Below are 21,541 nucleotides of genomic sequence, written 5' to 3'. Positions count from 1 at the left end.
AATCGTACATTTAGGTACTAAAACTTACAAAATGGTATTTTTTCTTCCAATTGATGTAGAACACTCAAAATTTGGAATCGGGTTCACCTTGACATTAAATATAGGGCGGCTAGAAGATTTGTTTTTAATTCGTGCCTTTAGGTACTAAAACATACAAAATGGTACTTTCTTTACAGAGTGATCTTAAGCTGTCAAAATTGGGATATAGCTATACCTTGACGAAGCGGACCGCCGGGATGCTAGTTGTAAATAAATACATCAATGAAAATAGAAATAATGTTTGTTTGTTTATTTGTTCTGTAGCTCAATAAAAATTCAATGTTATTCGTTTTAGTACATAAATATACGAATATCAGAAATATCTTCTAGTCACTCAACACATACTGTCAAAGTGTAACTGTATCCCGAATTTCAGAGCACCAGCTCAATACATAAGGAAAGTGCCATTTTGTACGCTTTAGTACCTAAATGTAAATATTAAAAAAATCTTCTAGTTGTCCACAATATACTGTAACTGATTCTCAAATTTTAGATCTTTAGCCCACTGTGCAAAAGAGAACCATTTTCTACATTTTAGAAATTAATTGAACGAATTTCAAAAAAAAATTTTCTATTTTAACGATTCATATGTACGATTTTCAAAAAAAGTCTTCAAAAGGCGAAGATAAGCTATTTCGTACCATTTAGCACTTTTTGATATCAATATGTACGAATAGAAATTTTTGTCACCCATCACGATCCGCTTTGTTTGGGTGCCGGGCCCTAGTGGAGTAAAGGGGAATTAGCAGACGATTTGGCAGTGAAGGCCAGAGGACTGCCTTCAATAAACTTGGTTAACCCGATGCCTTTCGGGTCGACGCAGGGCACATACGACTGCAAGCTCACTTATGCAAAATCGGTGCGGCAAGTGATAGCATGTGTAGGGCATGTGAGGCAGATGATGAAACGTTGGAGTATTTCCTGTCATTGCCCGGCTTTCGCTGCTAACAGACACCGGCACTTGGGTGAGCATATAATACCAGGCATCAACCAATTAAGGGGCGTGGTATAGACAACAATTAGAGATTTTGTAAGTAGCACGGAATTCCTGACTTAAATTTTCTTTTTCGAGGTTACTGTATAGTATTTACAACGCCCCTATGGGAAATGTGTTACCTATCCCACAGGGAATGAAAAATTTCAATTGTCATAACTCATGATTCTTTATTATTTTTTAAAAAGTCGCTGAATTATTGTTAAAAATTGCTTATCCGTTAAATATATTTGCTTACTAATGTTATAACCCTTAGAAACACTTGCAAAGTATACTCATCCTTTTCGAACTGTCGCAGGACCTATCCTACGGTGTTAGAATGATGGCAATTCGTCACCTCGAGCGACAAAAGTGATAGATTTTTTCCATGTAAGAAGACGAGAACTGGGACCGGTCCCTATCACCAGAGGACCTATCATCATTTATACATCTAACATAATTTGCCTACTTGTAACTACATACCAAATTTCAGACCTCTAGCTCAATCTGTAAATAAAGTACCAAATGTTACCAATTTTGGTACCAAAATTTTCGAGTTGTGAAAAGATCATTTTGTCACCCATTATATATTTCCTAGTTGTACCTACATGCCAAATTTTAGACTTCTTTTTTAGTACCTAAATGTAAAAATTTGCAAAAACTCTTCTAATCATGCAATTTTTTTTGCATTGGTGTAATTAAGTTTCAAAATTCAGAGCTCTATCTCAATTTACAAAGAAAGTACCAAATACTACCAATTGCAGCACTAAACGCACTATTTCTCCCACTTCCGGTAGATTTCTACATAGATTTTGGTAGATTTTTTTTCACTAAATCTTTTTTTTAAGAGATTTTTAATTTGAACCCAAAATTATACTCGCAGCACTTTCCGTTCACACTGCACAAACATGCACCATTTCGTACTATATTGGTACTATTTACTACCTTAACGAACGAATATCGCCAAACTCAATCTTATTCCGCGTCTACGACCTAAGACCAACAAGGCTAAGATAGGCAAAGATCCTAGTATTGAAACATCAGGCAGCACAGGGAATGGAAAACCAATAAAGCTCAACGAACAGGAACACGACGATGGAACCATTACCGACAGGAAAGTCAATGCAGTTTAAAGTACAGGGAGTAGACGATGAGATCATTAGCTACTCCCAAGATGCCCATTTACTGGAGGACCAATGATTGAGGTAATCCAGATAAACCTCCACCGGAGCGAGACTGCTACACACGCTCTGATGGAGGAAATCAGCAAGGGCAAGATTCATATTGCCTTAATTCAGGAACCATGGACGACCCCGAACAAAGTTTCTGGACTGAACCTGCGTTATTTGTCATAAAAATTTTAATTATATATTTTCCCCAGAGAAGTCAACGTCGGATGCAACAGTGGTGAGACAGGGTGACGGTGGAGCATACCTGGCATCACCTTTTCTGCCTTTCGACTCTCCGACACAGCCACCCATGTCGGAGCTGTAACGGCTAGTGAGGAAAGATAGACAGGAAACGAGGTACTAATATGGTGCGATGCGAACTCTCACTACATTTCGTAGTACCAACTCTAATAAGCGGGGCCAAGCCCTGGCAGAGTTCTTGAATTCTAACGACCTAATAACACTTAATATTGGTAACTCCGCTACCTTTGTTAATAGGATTAGGGAGGAGATATTAGATGTGACGATATGTTCAGAAAATCTAATCGATGAGGTTCAGGATTGGAGGGTCTCCATGGAACTCTCTTTCTCTGACCATCGCTACATTAGGTTTAGAATAGCACGGCCAGCGCCGAATCCGATAAGCTTACGGAATAAGTTGAAACCCGACTGGAAAAAATTCGGAAGGCTACTCAGAAGAAGACTTGAGCAATATAATTTAGATTGTCCAAGCATAGAAAAGATAGACGAAAATGTCAACAGGATTACGACTGCACGGGTGGGGTCTTTCGAAGATAGTTTTCCTCTTCGGGAAAGGAAATCACACCATGGAAAGCCTGGCAGGTGGCAAGGGTGGTGTTTCTACCCAAGCCCGGCAAGGCAAGTTATGCGACACCAAAGGCCTACAGACCTATAAGCCTTACGTCCTTTCTACTCAAAACCATTGAACGTATTGTGGACACCATGATGAAGTGTGGATACTGGTTCTGTTCGGTCTGCCAGAACCGCCTTCATCATCAGTCGGTGTCGGTGAGGTGTAACCGGTGCATGGAGTGGGTACATTTCCGTTCTTGCTCTGGCCTAGCTTCACTACGGGAGTATAGTCATACTGGCTATGTCGCAAGGTGCTGTGCGAACATAGCCAGCAGTGGGTCACAAGCGTCGTCGTTGTCGCCTTCGGCGTCCTCGTCGTCGGACTATGTGACCCCCCCGACCTCTCTCGTACGGCAATTTACGCAACGGCAGCATCCTAGCCCTACTATTGCCTGGCCAGTGCCGGGAAGTGTTTCATTCTTGCAGTTAAACTGCAACGGACTGCGTGGCAAGATCGATGAGATCATGGACTTAATGAGTCGGAAGAGGATATTGGTCGCAGCGATCCAGGAGACAAAGCTGACCAACACCTGCAACTTGCACAGTTGTCACGGTTACAATGTGCTACGTAAGGATCGCTCAAAGAATGGAGGTGAAGGATTGGCCGTGCAGTATAGACCTATCTCGCCTGCGCTTGACGCTAGTGACCCCTACATGGAATTTATGAGGATAGCAGTCAGGTCTGGTACTGCCTAGATAGAGATATACAACGTGTATATACCGCCGGTTGGTAGCTGTGTCCCGATTAATGGCCAGGCTTACAACCCCGACATAAGGGGGTTGCTATCTGGCCATAATCGGCTGGTTCTAGGGGATTTTAATGCGCATCACACGTCATGGCATTTTCCCCTAGGTAACGACCAGCGTTACATAGCTTTAGCAGAGCACGGTGAATAAGGATGCACCCACTAGGATTACGAGAAGGTGCAGCAGCTCGCCAGACATCTCAATTGCATCCCCTGATCTCCTGAGTGACGTATCCTGGCAAGCCGTCATCTCTTTGGGGTCAGACCACCTCCCCATAATTCTCACCATCGACCGACCACTTGACTTCATAACCTCTGAGCGCCGGACGTGGTCTCCGAGCCGATTTGTGGTCTCCGAGCCGATGAACAGCCATCACAATTTACCGTGGGCGAAGTTACGAATGTCATCCGTGGCGCCAAATCTTCCAAGGCGTTGGGCCCCGACGGAATCTCTGCATTGATGCTGAAGAATCTGGATTCACCTGGAGTTGAGTACCTTACCACTGTCCTTAACCTGTCATTGAACACTCTTATAGTTCCTGAGTTCTGGAAAATGGGCAGAGTGATCCCGCTACTGAAGCCTGGAAAAGACCCGAGTTTGGGGGAGTCGTACAGACCGATCTCCCTTCTCTCACCAGTGGCAAAGACGCTTGAGGCATTACTCCTCCCGAGTCTCGTAGGATAATTTCCATTCGCCGAGCATCAACATGAATTTCGGAGACTGCACAGCACAACAACAGCTTTGCATGCCACCACCACACACATTTGCCGTGGCTTCAATCAGCCCAGGCCATGTGATAGCACGGTCCTCGTGGCACTGGACCTATGGAAGGCATTCGACACGGTCAGCCATGCCAAATTATTTAAAAAACATCGCCAACACGTGCCTCCAGCCAGGCCTGAAACGATGGGTCGCGAATTATCTGTGTGGTAGCCAGTCATTTGTGAAATTTAGGGATAAGAAGTCAAAACACCGTAGAGTGAAACAGGGAGTTCCCAAAGGTGGGTGATATCTCCGGCACTGTTTAACCTCTACTTATCCTCCATTCCACCCCCTCCAGACGGCATATCATGGCATCAGGCCCCCCACTCATTGATGACATCTGCGATAGGTTGAACGTCTACCTCAACGAGCTTGCCTCATATTTCGCTGCAAGAAATCTGAAGATATCCGCCACCAAATCTTCAGCCACAATGTTCACTACAAATACGCGTGAGGTGAATACTGAGCTGACTGTGATGGTCGATGGAGAAATGATTCCGACCATCAAGTGTCCCAAAATACTTGGCGTCACATTTGACAGCTCTTACACATTCTCCTCACATGCCACAGCAATCTGCAATAAAGTCAAAAGTAGAAACAAGGTCCTCAAGTCACTTGCTGGCAGCAATTGGGGTGCAGACAAAGAAACCTTGTTGACCACGTACAAAGCAATTGGCCGGTCTGTGGTAAGTTATGCAGCGCCAGTGTGGTCTCGTCAACTTTGTGACACGCAGTGGAATAATATTCAGATCTTTCAGAATGCCGCCCTCCGAACTGCGACGGGCTGTCTCCTTAGTTCTCATGTGGACCACCTCCATCAGGAGACAAAGATCCTACCAGTGCGAAGACATAACTACATGCTGTCTAAGCAATACCTTTTGGGCTGTTATCGCAGAAACCATCCAAATCATCATCTTGTGGGTAGATACCCACCGCCCAGAAACCTTAAGGTAGATCTACACGATTTAGAGCGTGAGATTCAGCGCTACAAGAAATAACCTCTAGATCAAGCGGGTCTAAACAACATTCATGCAGACACGGTAGCAGATGCAGTAATTGGCTACCGGGTGAATGTAGTCCTTGGAGAACCACCGCCCCCAGTGCACCCGAAGAAATCGACCTCCCCCGGCAAACCAGAGTGGTTCTGGCTCAATTACGTTCCGGCAGATGCAGCCGCCCCAATTACCACAGAGCTAGGATTGATGCCGACGTGCAAGATGTATGTCCCGATTGTAACCAGGGACCACACGATACACGTCACCTGTTTAACTGCCCGGCCAGACCCACTCGACTCAGACCCAGATCCCTGTGGACGCAGAGTTCCTGGGTCTTGACACTCAACAGAATCAAGCAGACGAAAGATAGAACATAATAAACTGCTACAACAACAACAACCATGAAAAAGAGTATAATATCCAGCGAACTGCTCAAATACAAACAGCATGCCTATGTCAAGGGAAAGTCAGTGGAGACTGCATAGCACGGTTGTGCATAAAATAGAAGAATCCTTCGATACCAAAACATACACACTGGTGGTATACATTGACATCGTGCGGACCGACACACTGATTCAATCCTTAGACCAGTACAAGGTGGACCCGGTCCTTAGAGACTGGATAAACCATATGCTAAGGAACAAGTGGATAAATTGTGTGTCCCTTGGCATAAATTTAAGGGAGAAAGTGGCACAGGGCACGCCTCAGGGGGGCATTTTATCGCCACTCCTATGGATGACCACCATAAATGACCTATTACGGATGCTGACTGCGGAGGGATTTTAACCCGTCTACTACGCAGACGATGTTATAATACTTCTAAATGGTAAGGATCCGAACGAGCTATGCAGAAGGGCCGAAAGGGTCTTGCATATGGCATATGACTGGGCTAGACCCAGAGGTCTCAATGTTAACCCACAGAAGACTGAAACATGCCTGTTCACGAGGAAGACGAAGGTGGGCCAATTTAACGCACCACGTTTCCTCAATAAGACAATCTCGATATCTGACAAGGTCAAATACTTAGGTGTGATCTTGGACAGGAAACTGAATTGGGAGTGTCATTCAGGAGCGTACTGAGAAGGCTCACAGATGTTGGGCACTATGTAGACGGGCCATAGGCTCGAAGTTGAGCCGGAATCCTAGGATAGTCTACTGGCTCTACAGGAGCGTGATTAGACCACTGCTATGGAGAACAAGTGTAACATAAGGACCATACAACAGGTTCAGAGAACATGATGTCTTGGCATAGGCGGAGCGAGGAGGACTACGCCCACTAGGGCACTGGAGACTAGATATCCTAGATATCCGATCCATTGACATACAGATTAAGTGTAAGGCAGCCACTGCGGCTATGACACTTTAGGTGATGGGAGAATGGATTGAGGATGGGAGCAGCTCAAACAATCGAGGCGACGATAAGAAACCTGGAAGGAAGGGAAGAGGTTTCCGATCGGATACCTGAGATGAACCTTAAAGTCGAGTGCGAGGCACTGCTGCCATCGGCACAGTCTTGGATTGGCGGAACCCTAGTATTGCCATCTGGAAGATCATGTTACACGGATGGATCAAAGCTAGAGGACAGAGTGGGCCTGGGGGTTTACATTGAGAACCCAGGGACTGAGATCTGTTTTAGACTACCTGACCATAATACGATCCTGCAGGCGGAGATCCGGACGATCACGGAATGTGTGAAGTGGTGTGGTGTTAACGCAAGAACGACGAGTGTGAACATCTTTACTGTCAGTAAAATTGCCATAAGGACAATAACAACCAGGACGGTAAGATCACGAACAGTCTTGCAGTGTAAGAAGGAGATTAACGCCTTCTCTGAGGATGACAAAATCCGCATCGTTTGGGTGCCGGGTCATAACGAAGTAAAGGGAAATGAAAGGGCAGACGATTTGGTGGTGAAGGCCAGAGGACTGTCGTCAATAAACTTGGTTAAACCGAAGCCTTTCGGGTCGACGCAGTTCGGGTTAAGGGAATGGGCGACGAATGCGTATGCAACATTGTGGAACAGCGAAACGGTCGGTAGGACAGCGAAAATTCTTTGGGGGATCCAGATCGTGAGAAGACGAGGCTATTACTGAAAGGAAGCAAGGAGATCAGTATAACGGGACACATAGGACTATGAGAAGAAGAGAATATTAAAATTAATGTGCTTTGGATCATTTTGAGCTCTAATTGAGGCTTGTTTACTGCCATATTTTAAGAAATGGAGGAGCCGATGAGCAGGCATATTAAAACAAAAATTTTTGTGTGGGTATGTGAAGGAGCATTTTGGCCCAAGGGAAAAAAAGTCGAAAATATGTGTTATAGCATGTACATTTTTAGAAGTTGTGACGAATGGTGGATTGACTCCTAAAAGAGGTATATAAACAGGGGAATAGCCTGCTGTACGAATAGAAATTTTTGTCACCCATCACGATCCGCTTTGTTTGGGTGCCGGGCCCTAGTGGAGTAAAGGGGAATTAGCAGACGATTTGGCAGTGAAGGCCAGAGGACTGCCTTCAATAAACTTGGTTAACCCGATGCCTTTCGGGTCGACGCAGGGCACATACGACTGCAAGCTCACTTATGCAAAATCGGTGCGGCAAGTGATAGCATGTGTAGGGCATGTGAGGCAGATGATGAAACGTTGGAGTATTTCCTGTCATTGCCCGGCTTTCGCTGCTAACAGACACCGGCACTTGGGTGAGCATATAATACCAGGCATCAACCAATTAAGGGGCGTGGTATAGACAACAATTAGAGATTTTGTAAGTAGCACGGAATTCCTGACTTAAATTTTCTTTTTCGAGGTTACTGTATAGTATTTACAACGCCCCTATGGGAAATGTGTTACCTATCCCACAGGGAATGAAAAATTTCAATTGTCATAACTCATGATTCTTTATTATTTTTTAAAAAGTCGCTGAATTATTGTTAAAAATTGCTTATCCGTTAAATATATTTGCTTACTAATGTTATAACCCTTAGAAACACTTGCAAAGTATACTCATCCTTTTCGAACTGTCGCAGGACCTATCCTACGGTGTTAGAATGATGGCAATTCGTCACCTCGAGCGACAAAAGTGATAGATTTTTTCCATGTAAGAAGACGAGAACTGGGACCGGTCCCTATCACCAGAGGACCTATCATCATTTATACATCTAACATAATTTGCCTACTTGTAACTACATACCAAATTTCAGACCTCTAGCTCAATCTGTAAATAAAGTACCAAATGTTACCAATTTTGGTACCAAAATTTTCGAGTTGTGAAAAGATCATTTTGTCACCCATTATATATTTCCTAGTTGTACCTACATGCCAAATTTTAGACTTCTTTTTTAGTACCTAAATGTAAAAATTTGCAAAAACTCTTCTAATCATGCAATTTTTTTTGCATTGGTGTAATTAAGTTTCAAAATTCAGAGCTCTATCTCAATTTACAAAGAAAGTACCAAATACTACCAATTGCAGCACTAAACGCACTATTTCTCCCACTTCCGGTAGATTTCTACATAGATTTTGGTAGATTTTTTTTCACTAAATCTTTTTTTTAAGAGATTTTTAATTTGAACCCAAAATTATACTCGCAGCACTTTCCGTTCACACTGCACAAACATGCACCATTTCGTACTATATTGGTACTATTTACTACCTTAACGAACGAATATCGCCAAACTCAATCTTATTCCGCGTCTACGACCTAAGACCAACAAGGCTAAGATAGGCAAAGATCCTAGTATTGAAACATCAGGCAGCACAGGGAATGGAAAACCAATAAAGCTCAACGAACAGGAACACGACGATGGAACCATTACCGACAGGAAAGTCAATGCAGTTTAAAGTACAGGGAGTAGACGATGAGATCATTAGCTACTCCCAAGATGCCCATTTACTGGAGGACCAATGATTGAGGTAATCCAGATAAACCTCCACCGGAGCGAGACTGCTACACACGCTCTGATGGAGGAAATCAGCAAGGGCAAGATTCATATTGCCTTAATTCAGGAACCATGGACGACCCCGAACAAAGTTTCTGGACTGAACCTGCGTTATTTGTCATAAAAATTTTAATTATATATTTTCCCCAGAGAAGTCAACGTCGGATGCAACAGTGGTGAGACAGGGTGACGGTGGAGCATACCTGGCATCACCTTTTCTGCCTTTCGACTCTCCGACACAGCCACCCATGTCGGAGCTGTAACGGCTAGTGAGGAAAGATAGACAGGAAACGAGGTACTAATATGGTGCGATGCGAACTCTCACTACATTTCGTAGTACCAACACTAATAAGCGGGGCCAAGCCCTGGCAGAGTTCTTGAATTCTAACGACCTAATAACACTTAATATTGGTAACTCCGCTACCTTTGTTAATAGGATTAGGGAGGAGATATTAGATGTGACGATATGTTCAGAAAATCTAATCGATGAGGTTCAGGATTGGAGGGTCTCCATGGAACTCTCTTTCTCTGACCATCGCTACATTAGGTTTAGAATAGCACGGCCAGCGCCGAATCCGATAAGCTTACGGAATAAGTTGAAACCCGACTGGAAAAAATTCGGAAGGCTACTCAGAAGAAGACTTGAGCAATATAATTTAGATTGTCCAAGCATAGAAAAGATAGACGAAAATGTCAACAGGATTACGACTGCACGGGTGGGGTCTTTCGAAGATAGTTTTCCTCTTCGGGAAAGGAAATCACACCATGGAAAGCCTGGCAGGTGGCAAGGGTGGTGTTTCTACCCAAGCCCGGCAAGGCAAGTTATGCGACACCAAAGGCCTACAGACCTATAAGCCTTACGTCCTTTCTACTCAAAACCATTGAACGTATTGTGGACACCATGATGAAGTGTGGATACTGGTTCTGTTCGGTCTGCCAGAACCGCCTTCATCATCAGTCGGTGTCGGTGAGGTGTAACCGGTGCATGGAGTGGGTACATTTCCGTTCTTGCTCTGGCCTAGCTTCACTACGGGAGTATAGTCATACTGGCTATGTCGCAAGGTGCTGTGCGAACATAGCCAGCAGTGGGTCACAAGCGTCGTCGTTGTCGCCTTCGGCGTCCTCGTCGTCGGACTATGTGACCCCCCCGACCTCTCTCGTACGGCAATTTACGCAACGGCAGCATCCTAGCCCTACTATTGCCTGGCCAGTGCCGGGAAGTGTTTCATTCTTGCAGTTAAACTGCAACGGACTGCGTGGCAAGATCGATGAGATCATGGACTTAATGAGTCGGAAGAGGATATTGGTCGCAGCGATCCAGGAGACAAAGCTGACCAACACCTGCAACTTGCACAGTTGTCACGGTTACAATGTGCTACGTAAGGATCGCTCAAAGAATGGAGGTGAAGGATTGGCCGTGCAGTATAGACCTATCTCGCCTGCGCTTGACGCTAGTGACCCCTACATGGAATTTATGAGGATAGCAGTCAGGTCTGGTACTGCCTAGATAGAGATATACAACGTGTATATACCGCCGGTTGGTAGCTGTGTCCCGATTAATGGCCAGGCTTACAACCCCGACATAAGGGGGTTGCTATCTGGCCATAATCGGCTGGTTCTAGGGGATTTTAATGCGCATCACACGTCATGGCATTTTCCCCTAGGTAACGACCAGCGTTACATAGCTTTAGCAGAGCACGGTGAATAAGGATGCACCCACTAGGATTACGAGAAGGTGCAGCAGCTCGCCAGACATCTCAATTGCATCCCCTGATCTCCTGAGTGACGTATCCTGGCAAGCCGTCATCTCTTTGGGGTCAGACCACCTCCCCATAATTCTCACCATCGACCGACCACTTGACTTCATAACCTCTGAGCGCCGGACGTGGTCTCCGAGCCGATTTGTGGTCTCCGAGCCGATGAACAGCCATCACAATTTACCGTGGGCGAAGTTACGAATGTCATCCGTGGCGCCAAATCTTCCAAGGCGTTGGGCCCCGACGGAATCTCTGCATTGATGCTGAAGAATCTGGATTCACCTGGAGTTGAGTACCTTACCACTGTCCTTAACCTGTCATTGAACACTCTTATAGTTCCTGAGTTCTGGAAAATGGGCAGAGTGATCCCGCTACTGAAGCCTGGAAAAGACCCGAGTTTGGGGGAGTCGTACAGACCGATCTCCCTTCTCTCACCAGTGGCAAAGACGCTTGAGGCATTACTCCTCCCGAGTCTCGTAGGATAATTTCCATTCGCCGAGCATCAACATGAATTTCGGAGACTGCACAGCACAACAACAGCTTTGCATGCCACCACCACACACATTTGCCGTGGCTTCAATCAGCCCAGGCCATGTGATAGCACGGTCCTCGTGGCACTGGACCTATGGAAGGCATTCGACACGGTCAGCCATGCCAAATTATTTAAAAAACATCTCCAACACGTGCCTCCAGCCAGGCCTGAAACGATGGGTCGCGAATTATCTGTGTGGTAGCCAGTCATTTGTGAAATTTAGGGATAAGAAGTCAAAACACCGTAGAGTGAAACAGGGAGTTCCCAAAGGTGGGTGATATCTCCGGCACTGTTTAACCTCTACTTATCCTCCATTCCACCCCCTCCAGACGGCATATCATGGCATCAGGCCCCCCACTCATTGATGACATCTGCGATAGGTTGAACGTCTACCTCAACGAGCTTGCCTCATATTTCGCTGCAAGAAATCTGAAGATATCCGCCACCAAATCTTCAGCCACAATGTTCACTACAAATACGCGTGAGGTGAATACTGAGCTGACTGCGATGGTCGATGGAGAAATGATTCCGACCATCAAGTGTCCCAAAATACTTGGCGTCACATTTGACAGCTCTTACACATTCTCCTCACATGCCACAGCAATCTGCAATAAAGTCAAAAGTAGAAACAAGGTCCTCAAGTCACTTGCTGGCAGCAATTGGGGTGCAGACAAAGAAACCTTGTTGACCACGTACAAAGCAATTGGCCGGTCTGTGGTAAGTTATGCAGCGCCAGTGTGGTCTCGTCAACTTTGTGACACGCAGTGGAATAATATTCAGATCTTTCAGAATGCCGCCCTCCGAACTGCGACGGGCTGTCTCCTTAGTTCTCATGTGGACCACCTCCATCAGGAGACAAAGATCCTACCAGTGCGAAGACATAACTACATGCTGTCTAAGCAATACCTTTTGGGCTGTTATCGCAGAAACCATCCAAATCATCATCTTGTGGGTAGATACCCACCGCCCAGAAACCTTAAGGTAGATCTACACGATTTAGAGCGTGAGATTCAGCGCTACAAGAAATAACCTCTAGATCAAGCGGGTCTAAACAACATTCATGCAGACACGGTAGCAGATGCAGTAATTGGCTACCGGGTGAATGTAGTCCTTGGAGAACCACCGCCCCCAGTGCACCCGAAGAAATCGACCTCCCCCGGCAAACCAGAGTGGTTCTGGCTCAATTACGTTCCGGCAGATGCAGCCGCCCCAATTACCACAGAGCTAGGATTGATGCCGACGTGCAAGATGTATGTCCCGATTGTAACCAGGGACCACACGATACACGTCACCTGTTTAACTGCCCGGCCAGACCCACTCGACTCAGACCCAGATCCCTGTGGACGCAGAGTTCCTGGGTCTTGACACTCAACAGAATCAAGCAGACGAAAGATAGAACATAATAAACTGCTACAACAACAACAACCATGAAAAAGAGTATAATATCCAGCGAACTGCTCAAATACAAACAGCATGCCTATGTCAAGGGAAAGTCAGTGGAGACTGCATAGCACGGTTGTGCATAAAATAGAAGAATCCTTCGATACCAAAACATACACACTGGTGGTATACATTGACATCGTGCGGACCGACACACTGATCCAATCCTTAGACCAGTACAAGGTGGACCCGGTCCTTAGAGACTGGATAAACCATATGCTAAGGAACAAGTGGATAAATTGTGTGTCCCTTGGCATAAATTTAAGGGAGAAAGTGGCACAGGGCACGCCTCAGGGGGGCATTTTATCGCCACTCCTATGGATGACCACCATAAATGACCTATTACGGATGCTGACTGCGGAGGGATTTTAACCCGTCTACTACGCAGACGATGTTATAATACTTCTAAATGGTAAGGATCCGAACGAGCTATGCAGAAGGGCCGAAAGGGTCTTGCATATGGCATATGACTGGGCTAGACCCAGAGGTCTCAATGTTAACCCAGAGAAGACTGAAACATGCCTGTTCACGAGGAAGACGAAGGTGGGCCAATTTAACGCACCACGTTTCCTCAATAAGACAATCTCGATATCTGACAAGGTCAAATACTTAGGTGTGATCTTGGACAGGAAACTGAATTGGGAGTGTCATTCAGGAGCGTACTGAGAAGGCTCACAGATGTTGGGCACTATGTAGACGGGCCATAGGCTCGAAGTTGAGCCGGAATCCTAGGATAGTCTACTGGCTCTACAGGAGCGTGATTAGACCACTGCTATGGAGAACAAGTGTAACATAAGGACCATACAACAGGTTCAGAGAACATGATGTCTTGGCATAGGCGGAGCGAGGAGGACTACGCCCACTAGGGCACTGGAGACTAGATATCCTAGATATCCGATCCATTGACATACAGATTAAGTGTAAGGCAGCCACTGCGGCTATGACACTTTAGGTGATGGGAGAATGGATTGAGGATGGGAGCAGCTCAAACAATCGAGGCGACGATAAGAAACCTGGAAGGAAGGGAAGAGGTTTCCGATCGGATACCTGAGATGAACCTTAAAGTCGAGTGCGAGGCACTGCTGCCATCGGCACAGTCTTGGATTGGCGGAACCCTAGTATTGCCATCTGGAAGATCATGTTACACGGATGGATCAAAGCTAGAGGACAGAGTGGGCCTGGGGGTTTACATTGAGAACCCAGGGACTGAGATCTGTTTTAGACTACCTGACCATAATACGATCCTGCAGGCGGAGATCCGGACGATCACGGAATGTGTGAAGTGGTGTGGTGTTAACGCAAGAACGACGAGTGTGAACATCTTTACTGTCAGTAAAATTGCCATAAGGACAATAACAACCAGGACGGTAAGATCACGAACAGTCTTGCAGTGTAAGAAGGAGATTAACGCCTTCTCTGAGGATGACAAAATCCGCATCGTTTGGGTGCCGGGTCATAACGAAGTAAAGGGAAATGAAAGGGCAGACGATTTGGTGGTGAAGGCCAGAGGACTGTCGTCAATAAACTTGGTTAAACCGAAGCCTTTCGGGTCGACGCAGTTCGGGTTAAGGGAATGGGCGACGAATGCGTATGCAACATTGTGGAACAGCGAAACGGTCGGTAGGACAGCGAAAATTCTTTGGGGGATCCAGATCGTGAGAAGACGAGGCTATTACTGAAAGGAAGCAAGGAGATCAGTATAACGGGACACATAGGACTATGAGAAGAAGAGAATATTAAAATTAATGTGCTTTGGATCATTTTGAGCTCTAATTGAGGCTTGTTTACTGCCATATTTTAAGAAATGGAGGAGCCGATGAGCAGGCATATTAAAACAAAAATTTTTGTGTGGGTATGTGAAGGAGCATTTTGGCCCAAGGGAAAAAAAGTCGAAAATATGTGTTATAGCATGTACATTTTTAGAAGTTGTGACGAATGGTGGATTGACTCCTAAAAGAGGTATATAAACAGGGGAATAGCCTGCTTATTTTTTAAAAATGTGCAAAACGAAATGTGTATCGTATTTCTCAGCCACGTCTTTTACTTTTTCCACATCATTTATTAATTATAATTTTTCTTGAAGTGACAAACTTTTCAAAACACGTTTCGATGTCATGGTGACTTTCTTGTTTTTAAATGAATTTTGTTCGCAATATACCAAGGAGGATTTATAAAGGTGGTCTCACGCGAACAGCTGTTAACAGTCGGCCAGATTGGACGGTATTAAAATGTCAGATTTTTGTTTGTATTCTCTTTGTTGTTATTTTTTTCTTGCATATTCTCTGCTCACGAACGCACACAAATTACTTTGTTTGGGTTGGCAAAATGTAGATCAGCTTGATGGCAAAATGGCAAAATGGCGATTTCACCGTATGGTTTTATGATGACAACCTTCAAAATAATTCAACCATGGCAACATACCAAAACACAAGTGAAACATCAATCGATAGAGTTAATTCGTTTTAAACTTATAAACGAGCAACCTTAATAACACTCAAACGTAAGACGCAGTATGCACCTCTGGCGAAATTTTCGTTATCATAAGAATTGCATTGACATATCCTAAACGAAATTTTCATTTACAGCTACGCAGCTTAAATGAAATTTTCTTTGCGAAACAGGGTAACGTAATCGGCATTGGTGAATTTTTTTCAACTATGAATTAATTAACTGCAAATAAAATCGATTAATTACAGCACATATGTAACTTATAAACCAAAAATTATTTAAATTCGGCCAAAAATTATAAATCGATGTTTTTCGCCACATTATATTCTTCACAACTATTTTACAGTGGCGACATAAATGTCTTCTACTTCTGAGAGTTATTTTGGTCGGAGAAATAACAAATTGTAAGTTCGACTTATAAAAGTTGGTGCCATTGTTTTTTTTCGAGTTACAGAGAAGTTCTAGTAATAGAAGAATTTAAGCGAATTTGCCTCCTTAGTGCTACTGTTACTACATATGCTTCGACTTAAAGAAAATTCGAGTTATGGAAGTTCGATTGTAGCTGCAATTGCAGTCGCGGGCAATTAGCGGTATCGGGGGGAGTCTAGTGAGACGCCCGTAGAGGTGGTCATTTTAGTTCCTTTTAGTGATCGTTCTAAAATCGTTATAATAGTTGGTGCTATTGTTTTTTTTTCGAGTTACAGAGAAGTTCTAGTGATAGAAGAATTTAAGCGAATTTGCCTTCTTAGTGCTACTGTTACTATATATGCTTCGACTTAAAGAAAATTCGAGTTATGGAAGTTCGATTGTAGCTGCAATTGCAGTCGCGGGCAATTAGCGGTATCGTTCCACAAAAGGAACTAGTTCCTTTTCTTTGTTCCTTAGCTCCTTTTTCATTTGCGATCCCCTTTTTTGATTCCTTTATACAAAACAAAAACAAAACATAAAAAGAGCTTTGAATTTTATTTTGAACATTAAAATTAGTGTTTTTGATTGTACATATAGAAACAAAAATTCTGACTATATGAATTAAATTTTAAATTCAGTTTTTGTACCTTATTTTAAACTAGTATTAAGTCGCGATGCTGAAAAAAAACACGGATCGAAGCGCATCAAAACAATGTAGATTTGTTGACAGTAAAAAAAGTAATATGTGGATGCCACCACATTCATTTATTGTGGTTGCCACAAATAATTTATTTTTCTTTCATCTAAATTGCAACGTACACAGTTGTTGTCCATTAAAAAAGTTGACGCTTGAATTTAGTTGTTGTATGAAGCTGAAAATTAACAAAAGGGAGCAAAAGAGAGTGTACACACAAGGGAACTATGGAACTATAAGAAGGAAAGAGATGGAACTAATTCCAGCAGTTCCTTACTTGGATTAGTTCCAATTAACTAGTTCCATCCGGAACTACCCAACTCTGGACGCTTGGCAGCACCGGCTCTTGTTTAAATACTAAGTGCTCGTAATGTTGGATATGACAGGGCGAGTTATTGGCGCCTTCTAAAAACCAATGGACATCACGTTCCCATGGCAGCCGGTTGTACGCATCGGATTAACCCATTGAGATTCTTCATCGGCAAGGGCTGCTATCATGTTCCCACGGCGATCGATGCTATGGAGCTCGACTATAGAAGTTTAACGATGAAATGAGAATGTGTTACTACTACCACAACCATAAGAAAAAGATTTGTGCAAATCCATATGTCACGCCCATATAAGGTCCCTCTGTTAGGAGCACCGGGGCATGGGTTAACAGTGTTATGCTTTTCGAGAGATCTGATTCTCTTGTGAGCTTAGGAAAGCCATCGTCCATTTCTGCCCTCATCTTTCGATTCGGCTGCGATGACTGTTTAATTGTTGGTGTCTGAATCCGAGTCGGAAACACCACCTTCACTTAAAGGCTGGGGACGAACTCTGGTTAATCCGTCACTTCCTCATTAATTAGTTTGTCGTTGTTTGCTTGAAGTATTAATCTCGACTACAGGTGCCAAGGCACCCACACCTATAGGAGGGGAGGACAACATGCTACGGTCTGACGCTACCACCGCAGCTGTTGGGTCTTTAGAGTCCATTATAGCCTACAACACAAAGACTTTAATATTTTTCGTAATAGATAGTACCTATTCCGAGATACGGATCACATTGACTTCTAGACTGATGCGGAGTCTTTCCGGCTGAGGTTTTTGCCATACTCAGGTGATCCTGAGTCAAGATTGAGGCCCTCTCAGACTGCCACAACTTATGTGGACAATCAGGGGGCGCTGAAGGCCCTGGCTGCGGGACACGTGCGGTCGAGACTAGTCGGGAGATGCAAGGAGCGTCTCTGATTTTGGGGGCTGCTGTCAGATTGTTCTGGGTTCCGGGCCATCAAGAGGTGGCGGTACCCCTCTCAGTGTTTGGGATAAAGGATTCTTACTAGAATGAATCCGCGGACTCGGTGTGGACTGGTATTGTGGGCTGCAGCGTGCCTAAGGCCCTATTGGTGATGATTTCCGGAACGAGGACGTCGATTGTTTTCGGGCTGGGTAAGCGTGACCTTGGACTGTTGGTGGGAGTCTTAAATGGACACTACTGACATGGCGATGGCCTCGGGACGATGAGGATTTCTGTGGGGATGAGTTGGAGACTGTTGAGCATCTGCAGTGCCAATGCCCCGCGATGACGGGGAGAAGGGATTATTGGTGATTAGCTATTCTCTTCACAGAGCTATCTACAAACTTTCTGCCCCCGAGTCATTCTGGACTTCTCTAAAATGCTCAAGGAAAATGGTTTGGAAAATGTATTCTGATGAATTGGGGAAGAAATTATAAAAAAAAAACTGATGAAGGGGAATTGGTGCCCAGCATTGGAAATAAAATGGGGCTTACCGGATTAATTGAATACACTGTATGGAGGCGACCGACCGTGTCGAATCAGTAAGCCTTAAGAACAACCAAAAGATCTCAAAGAAATGGCAAGCCGTCGTTTCTTTGGGATCAGACCACCTCCTAATAATACTCACATCAACCGACCATCCGACTTCATAACCTTTGAGCGCCGAATTTTTATCTATTAGAAGAAGGCCGATAGGGCCGGGTTCAGAGAGCATACCAATCGCCGCTTTATGGAGCTGACACCCCCTCAAATGTTCTATTCCGAGACATAATTAACGCAGCAACCGCTCTCTTTATACCAGCCGGTCGAATACGAAAGTGCGACCCAATTACCCGGCACAGGCAGTGGTAATTGCAGACGAGCGTGATGGTATTCGTTGCACGGACCTCAGTAATCCCGGAAACAGCGAGCTTAATCTGAAAATAAACAGGGTAGTCAACGAACATACGCGGAAGTTGTAGCAGAGTGAACCCAATGCTGAAGCCTGGAAAGGCACCGACTAAGGGGGAGTCGTACAGACCGATCTCCAATCTCTCACCAATGGTCAATACGCTTGAGGGAATACTTCTCCCGAACCTCGTTAAAGAATTTTCAATCGCCGAACAGCAGCGTGGATTTCGAAGACTGCATAGCACAACAACAGCTTTGCATGCCATCACCGCACACATTTGCCGTGGCTTCAATCATCCCAGGCCATGTGATAGGACGGTCCTCGTGGCACTGGACCTATCGAAGGCATTCGACACTGTGAGCCATGCCAAATTATTTGAGGACATCGCCAACACGTTCCTCCAGCCCGGACTGAAACACTGGGTCGCGAATTATCTGTGTGGTCGCCAGTCATTAGTGGAATTTTGGGATAAAAAATCAAAACACCGTAGAGTGAAACAGGGAGTTCTCCAAGGCGGGGTGATATCTCCGGCACTGTTTAAACCCTACCTATCCTCCATTCCACCCCCTTTAAGGCGGCATAGAGATCGTATCATATGCGATTGTACGATCATGGCATCAGGCCCCTACTCATTGATAACATCTGCGATAGGTTGAACGTCTACCTCAACGAACTTACCTCATAATTCGCTGCAAGAAAGACAACTGCCACCAAATATTCAGAAACAATGTTTACTGCAAATACGCGTTAGGTGCATAATGAGCAGAATATGATGGTCGATGGAGAAACGATTCCGACTATCAAGTGCCCCAAAATGCTTGGTTTCGCATTTAACAGCTCCTACATATCCTCCAAAAATGCCACAACAGTTTGATATAAGGTCAAAAGAAGAAACAGGGACCTTAAGTCACTTGCCGACTACACTTGGGGTACCGACAGTGAAACCTTGTTGACCTTGCGTAGACATAAATAAATGCTGCCATACAATACCTCCTGGGCTGTTATCGCATGGACCATCAAAATCATCATATTGTGGATAAATATCCCCCGTCCAGAAACCTTAAGGTGAATCTAGTCAATCTTGAGCGAGAGGTTCAGCGCTATAATAGATAACCTCTAGATAAAGCGTCATGTCAAGCGGGTCTAGACACATTCATGCAAACACGGTAGCAGATGCGGTGAACAACTACCGGGTGAAAGTGGCCCTTGGAGAACGACTGCCTCCCATTGAATTTGCCTCGGCAAACCATCTGACAGATGCAGCCGCCTCAACTCCTACAGAGCAAGGATTGATGCCAACGTGCACGATGTGTGCACCGATTGTAACCTGGGACCACACGAGACACTTCGCCTGTTAAACTGCCCATCTAAACGCAGACACAGATCCCTCTGGACGCACCCCACCTTTGTCGCAGATTTCCTGGAATTTGATATTTAACAGAACCAAGCAGACGGTGCAACAACACGCAACCAATAGGAGGATGTTTAAAAAAGATCCTTTCATAACTGAAAAATCTACGAAAACTGATATACGGACAGATATTTTAAATATACATATTCAAAGACGAGCTGTAGAGACCAATTAAATAGGCAGTTATCTCCCAATAGCATGTACGAGCTAAGCTCGAATTTGCAAAAGCTCACATAGTCTGGAATACTAGCCCATGCCTTAGTTTTGTCCTTCATTGAACGAAACGATGGCGGGAAAATAACGTAGGTTAGGTTATGTTTAAGTGGCAGTCCGCCATCAAATTCACTTAGACGTTTTCATCCATAGTGATACCACAAGAACAGAAGAAGGAATATGCCTTCTAGTTCCTACAGTTGAACCATCCAGATCGCTTAAAAAAGCCCAACAACATGCGAGAAATGAGAACCTAAAGTGGCACTCCTTCTGCCAGTGCGGGACAAACATACAGAAGGTGTTCTATAGTCCTTTCTTCTACGATGTCCTTACAGCTTCTGCAAAAGCCGTTGCTGGCCACCTTCAGTCTGTCAGCATGTTTTCCGATTAGACAGTGACCTGTCATGACGGACAATGACAGCAAAGCAGTAGACCTCTTCAAGTCTATATTAGGCCACATACTTTTGGAATGCTCACAGCCCCCTCTTTATGGCTATCTATCATCCGTTGGTCTTCGGGCTGGTTCTGAAAACTTAGCTTACATGTCGCTAGAGGCATACCCAAAGATTCCAGTATCCCTTGAATGTGTAGGGTAGTTCCTAGTCTCGCAAGCTCTTCTTTAGAATTCCCTGGGATATCTCTATGACCCAGCACCCAGAACAGGTGAATTTTGAACTGTTTAGCCATCTCATTGAGATCTGCGACAGCTTTAGGCGGTTTTGGAATTCAGAAATATATCTTCAGGGATTTAATGGCTGACTGGCTGTCTGAGAAGATATTTATGCCAATCGTCGTAATGGCATTATATCTTAGCCATTCCACCGCTTCCTTAATTTCAACGATCTTCTCTTGATACAACCTTTTGTGGCCGGGTAACCTTTTCGATATGACCAGCCCACCTCCTCGTTTAGTTTGGAACCATCCGTATAGAAGTCTATGTAACTTCTGTTACCAGGGATATTGTAGTTCCAATC

The 21,541-nt window shown here is 44.6% G+C and overlaps 1 protein-coding gene and 1 long non-coding RNA gene across 2 annotated transcripts in view; one reads left to right on the top strand and one right to left on the bottom strand.

Annotated features, from left to right (window-relative positions):
- Positions 1-21,541, bottom strand: part of LOC106088323 (WD repeat-containing protein 37) — a 67,472-nt gene that overhangs the window by 44,021 nt on the left and 1,910 nt on the right. The window lies entirely within an intron of this gene.
- LOC106088324 (uncharacterized) lies at positions 15,339-15,931 on the top strand. The gene is made up of 3 exons (XR_001221420.2): positions 15,339-15,443; positions 15,555-15,723; positions 15,809-15,931. It is a non-coding gene; the product is annotated as an uncharacterized LOC106088324 (long non-coding RNA).

The sequence above is a fragment of the Stomoxys calcitrans genome, chromosome 2, assembly GCF_963082655.1.
Source record: "Stomoxys calcitrans chromosome 2, idStoCalc2.1, whole genome shotgun sequence".
Classification (NCBI taxonomy): Eukaryota; Metazoa; Arthropoda; class Insecta; order Diptera; family Muscidae; genus Stomoxys; species Stomoxys calcitrans.
The sequence above is the reverse complement of the archived record's forward strand: the minus strand, read 5'-3'. Positions and strand labels throughout refer to the sequence as shown.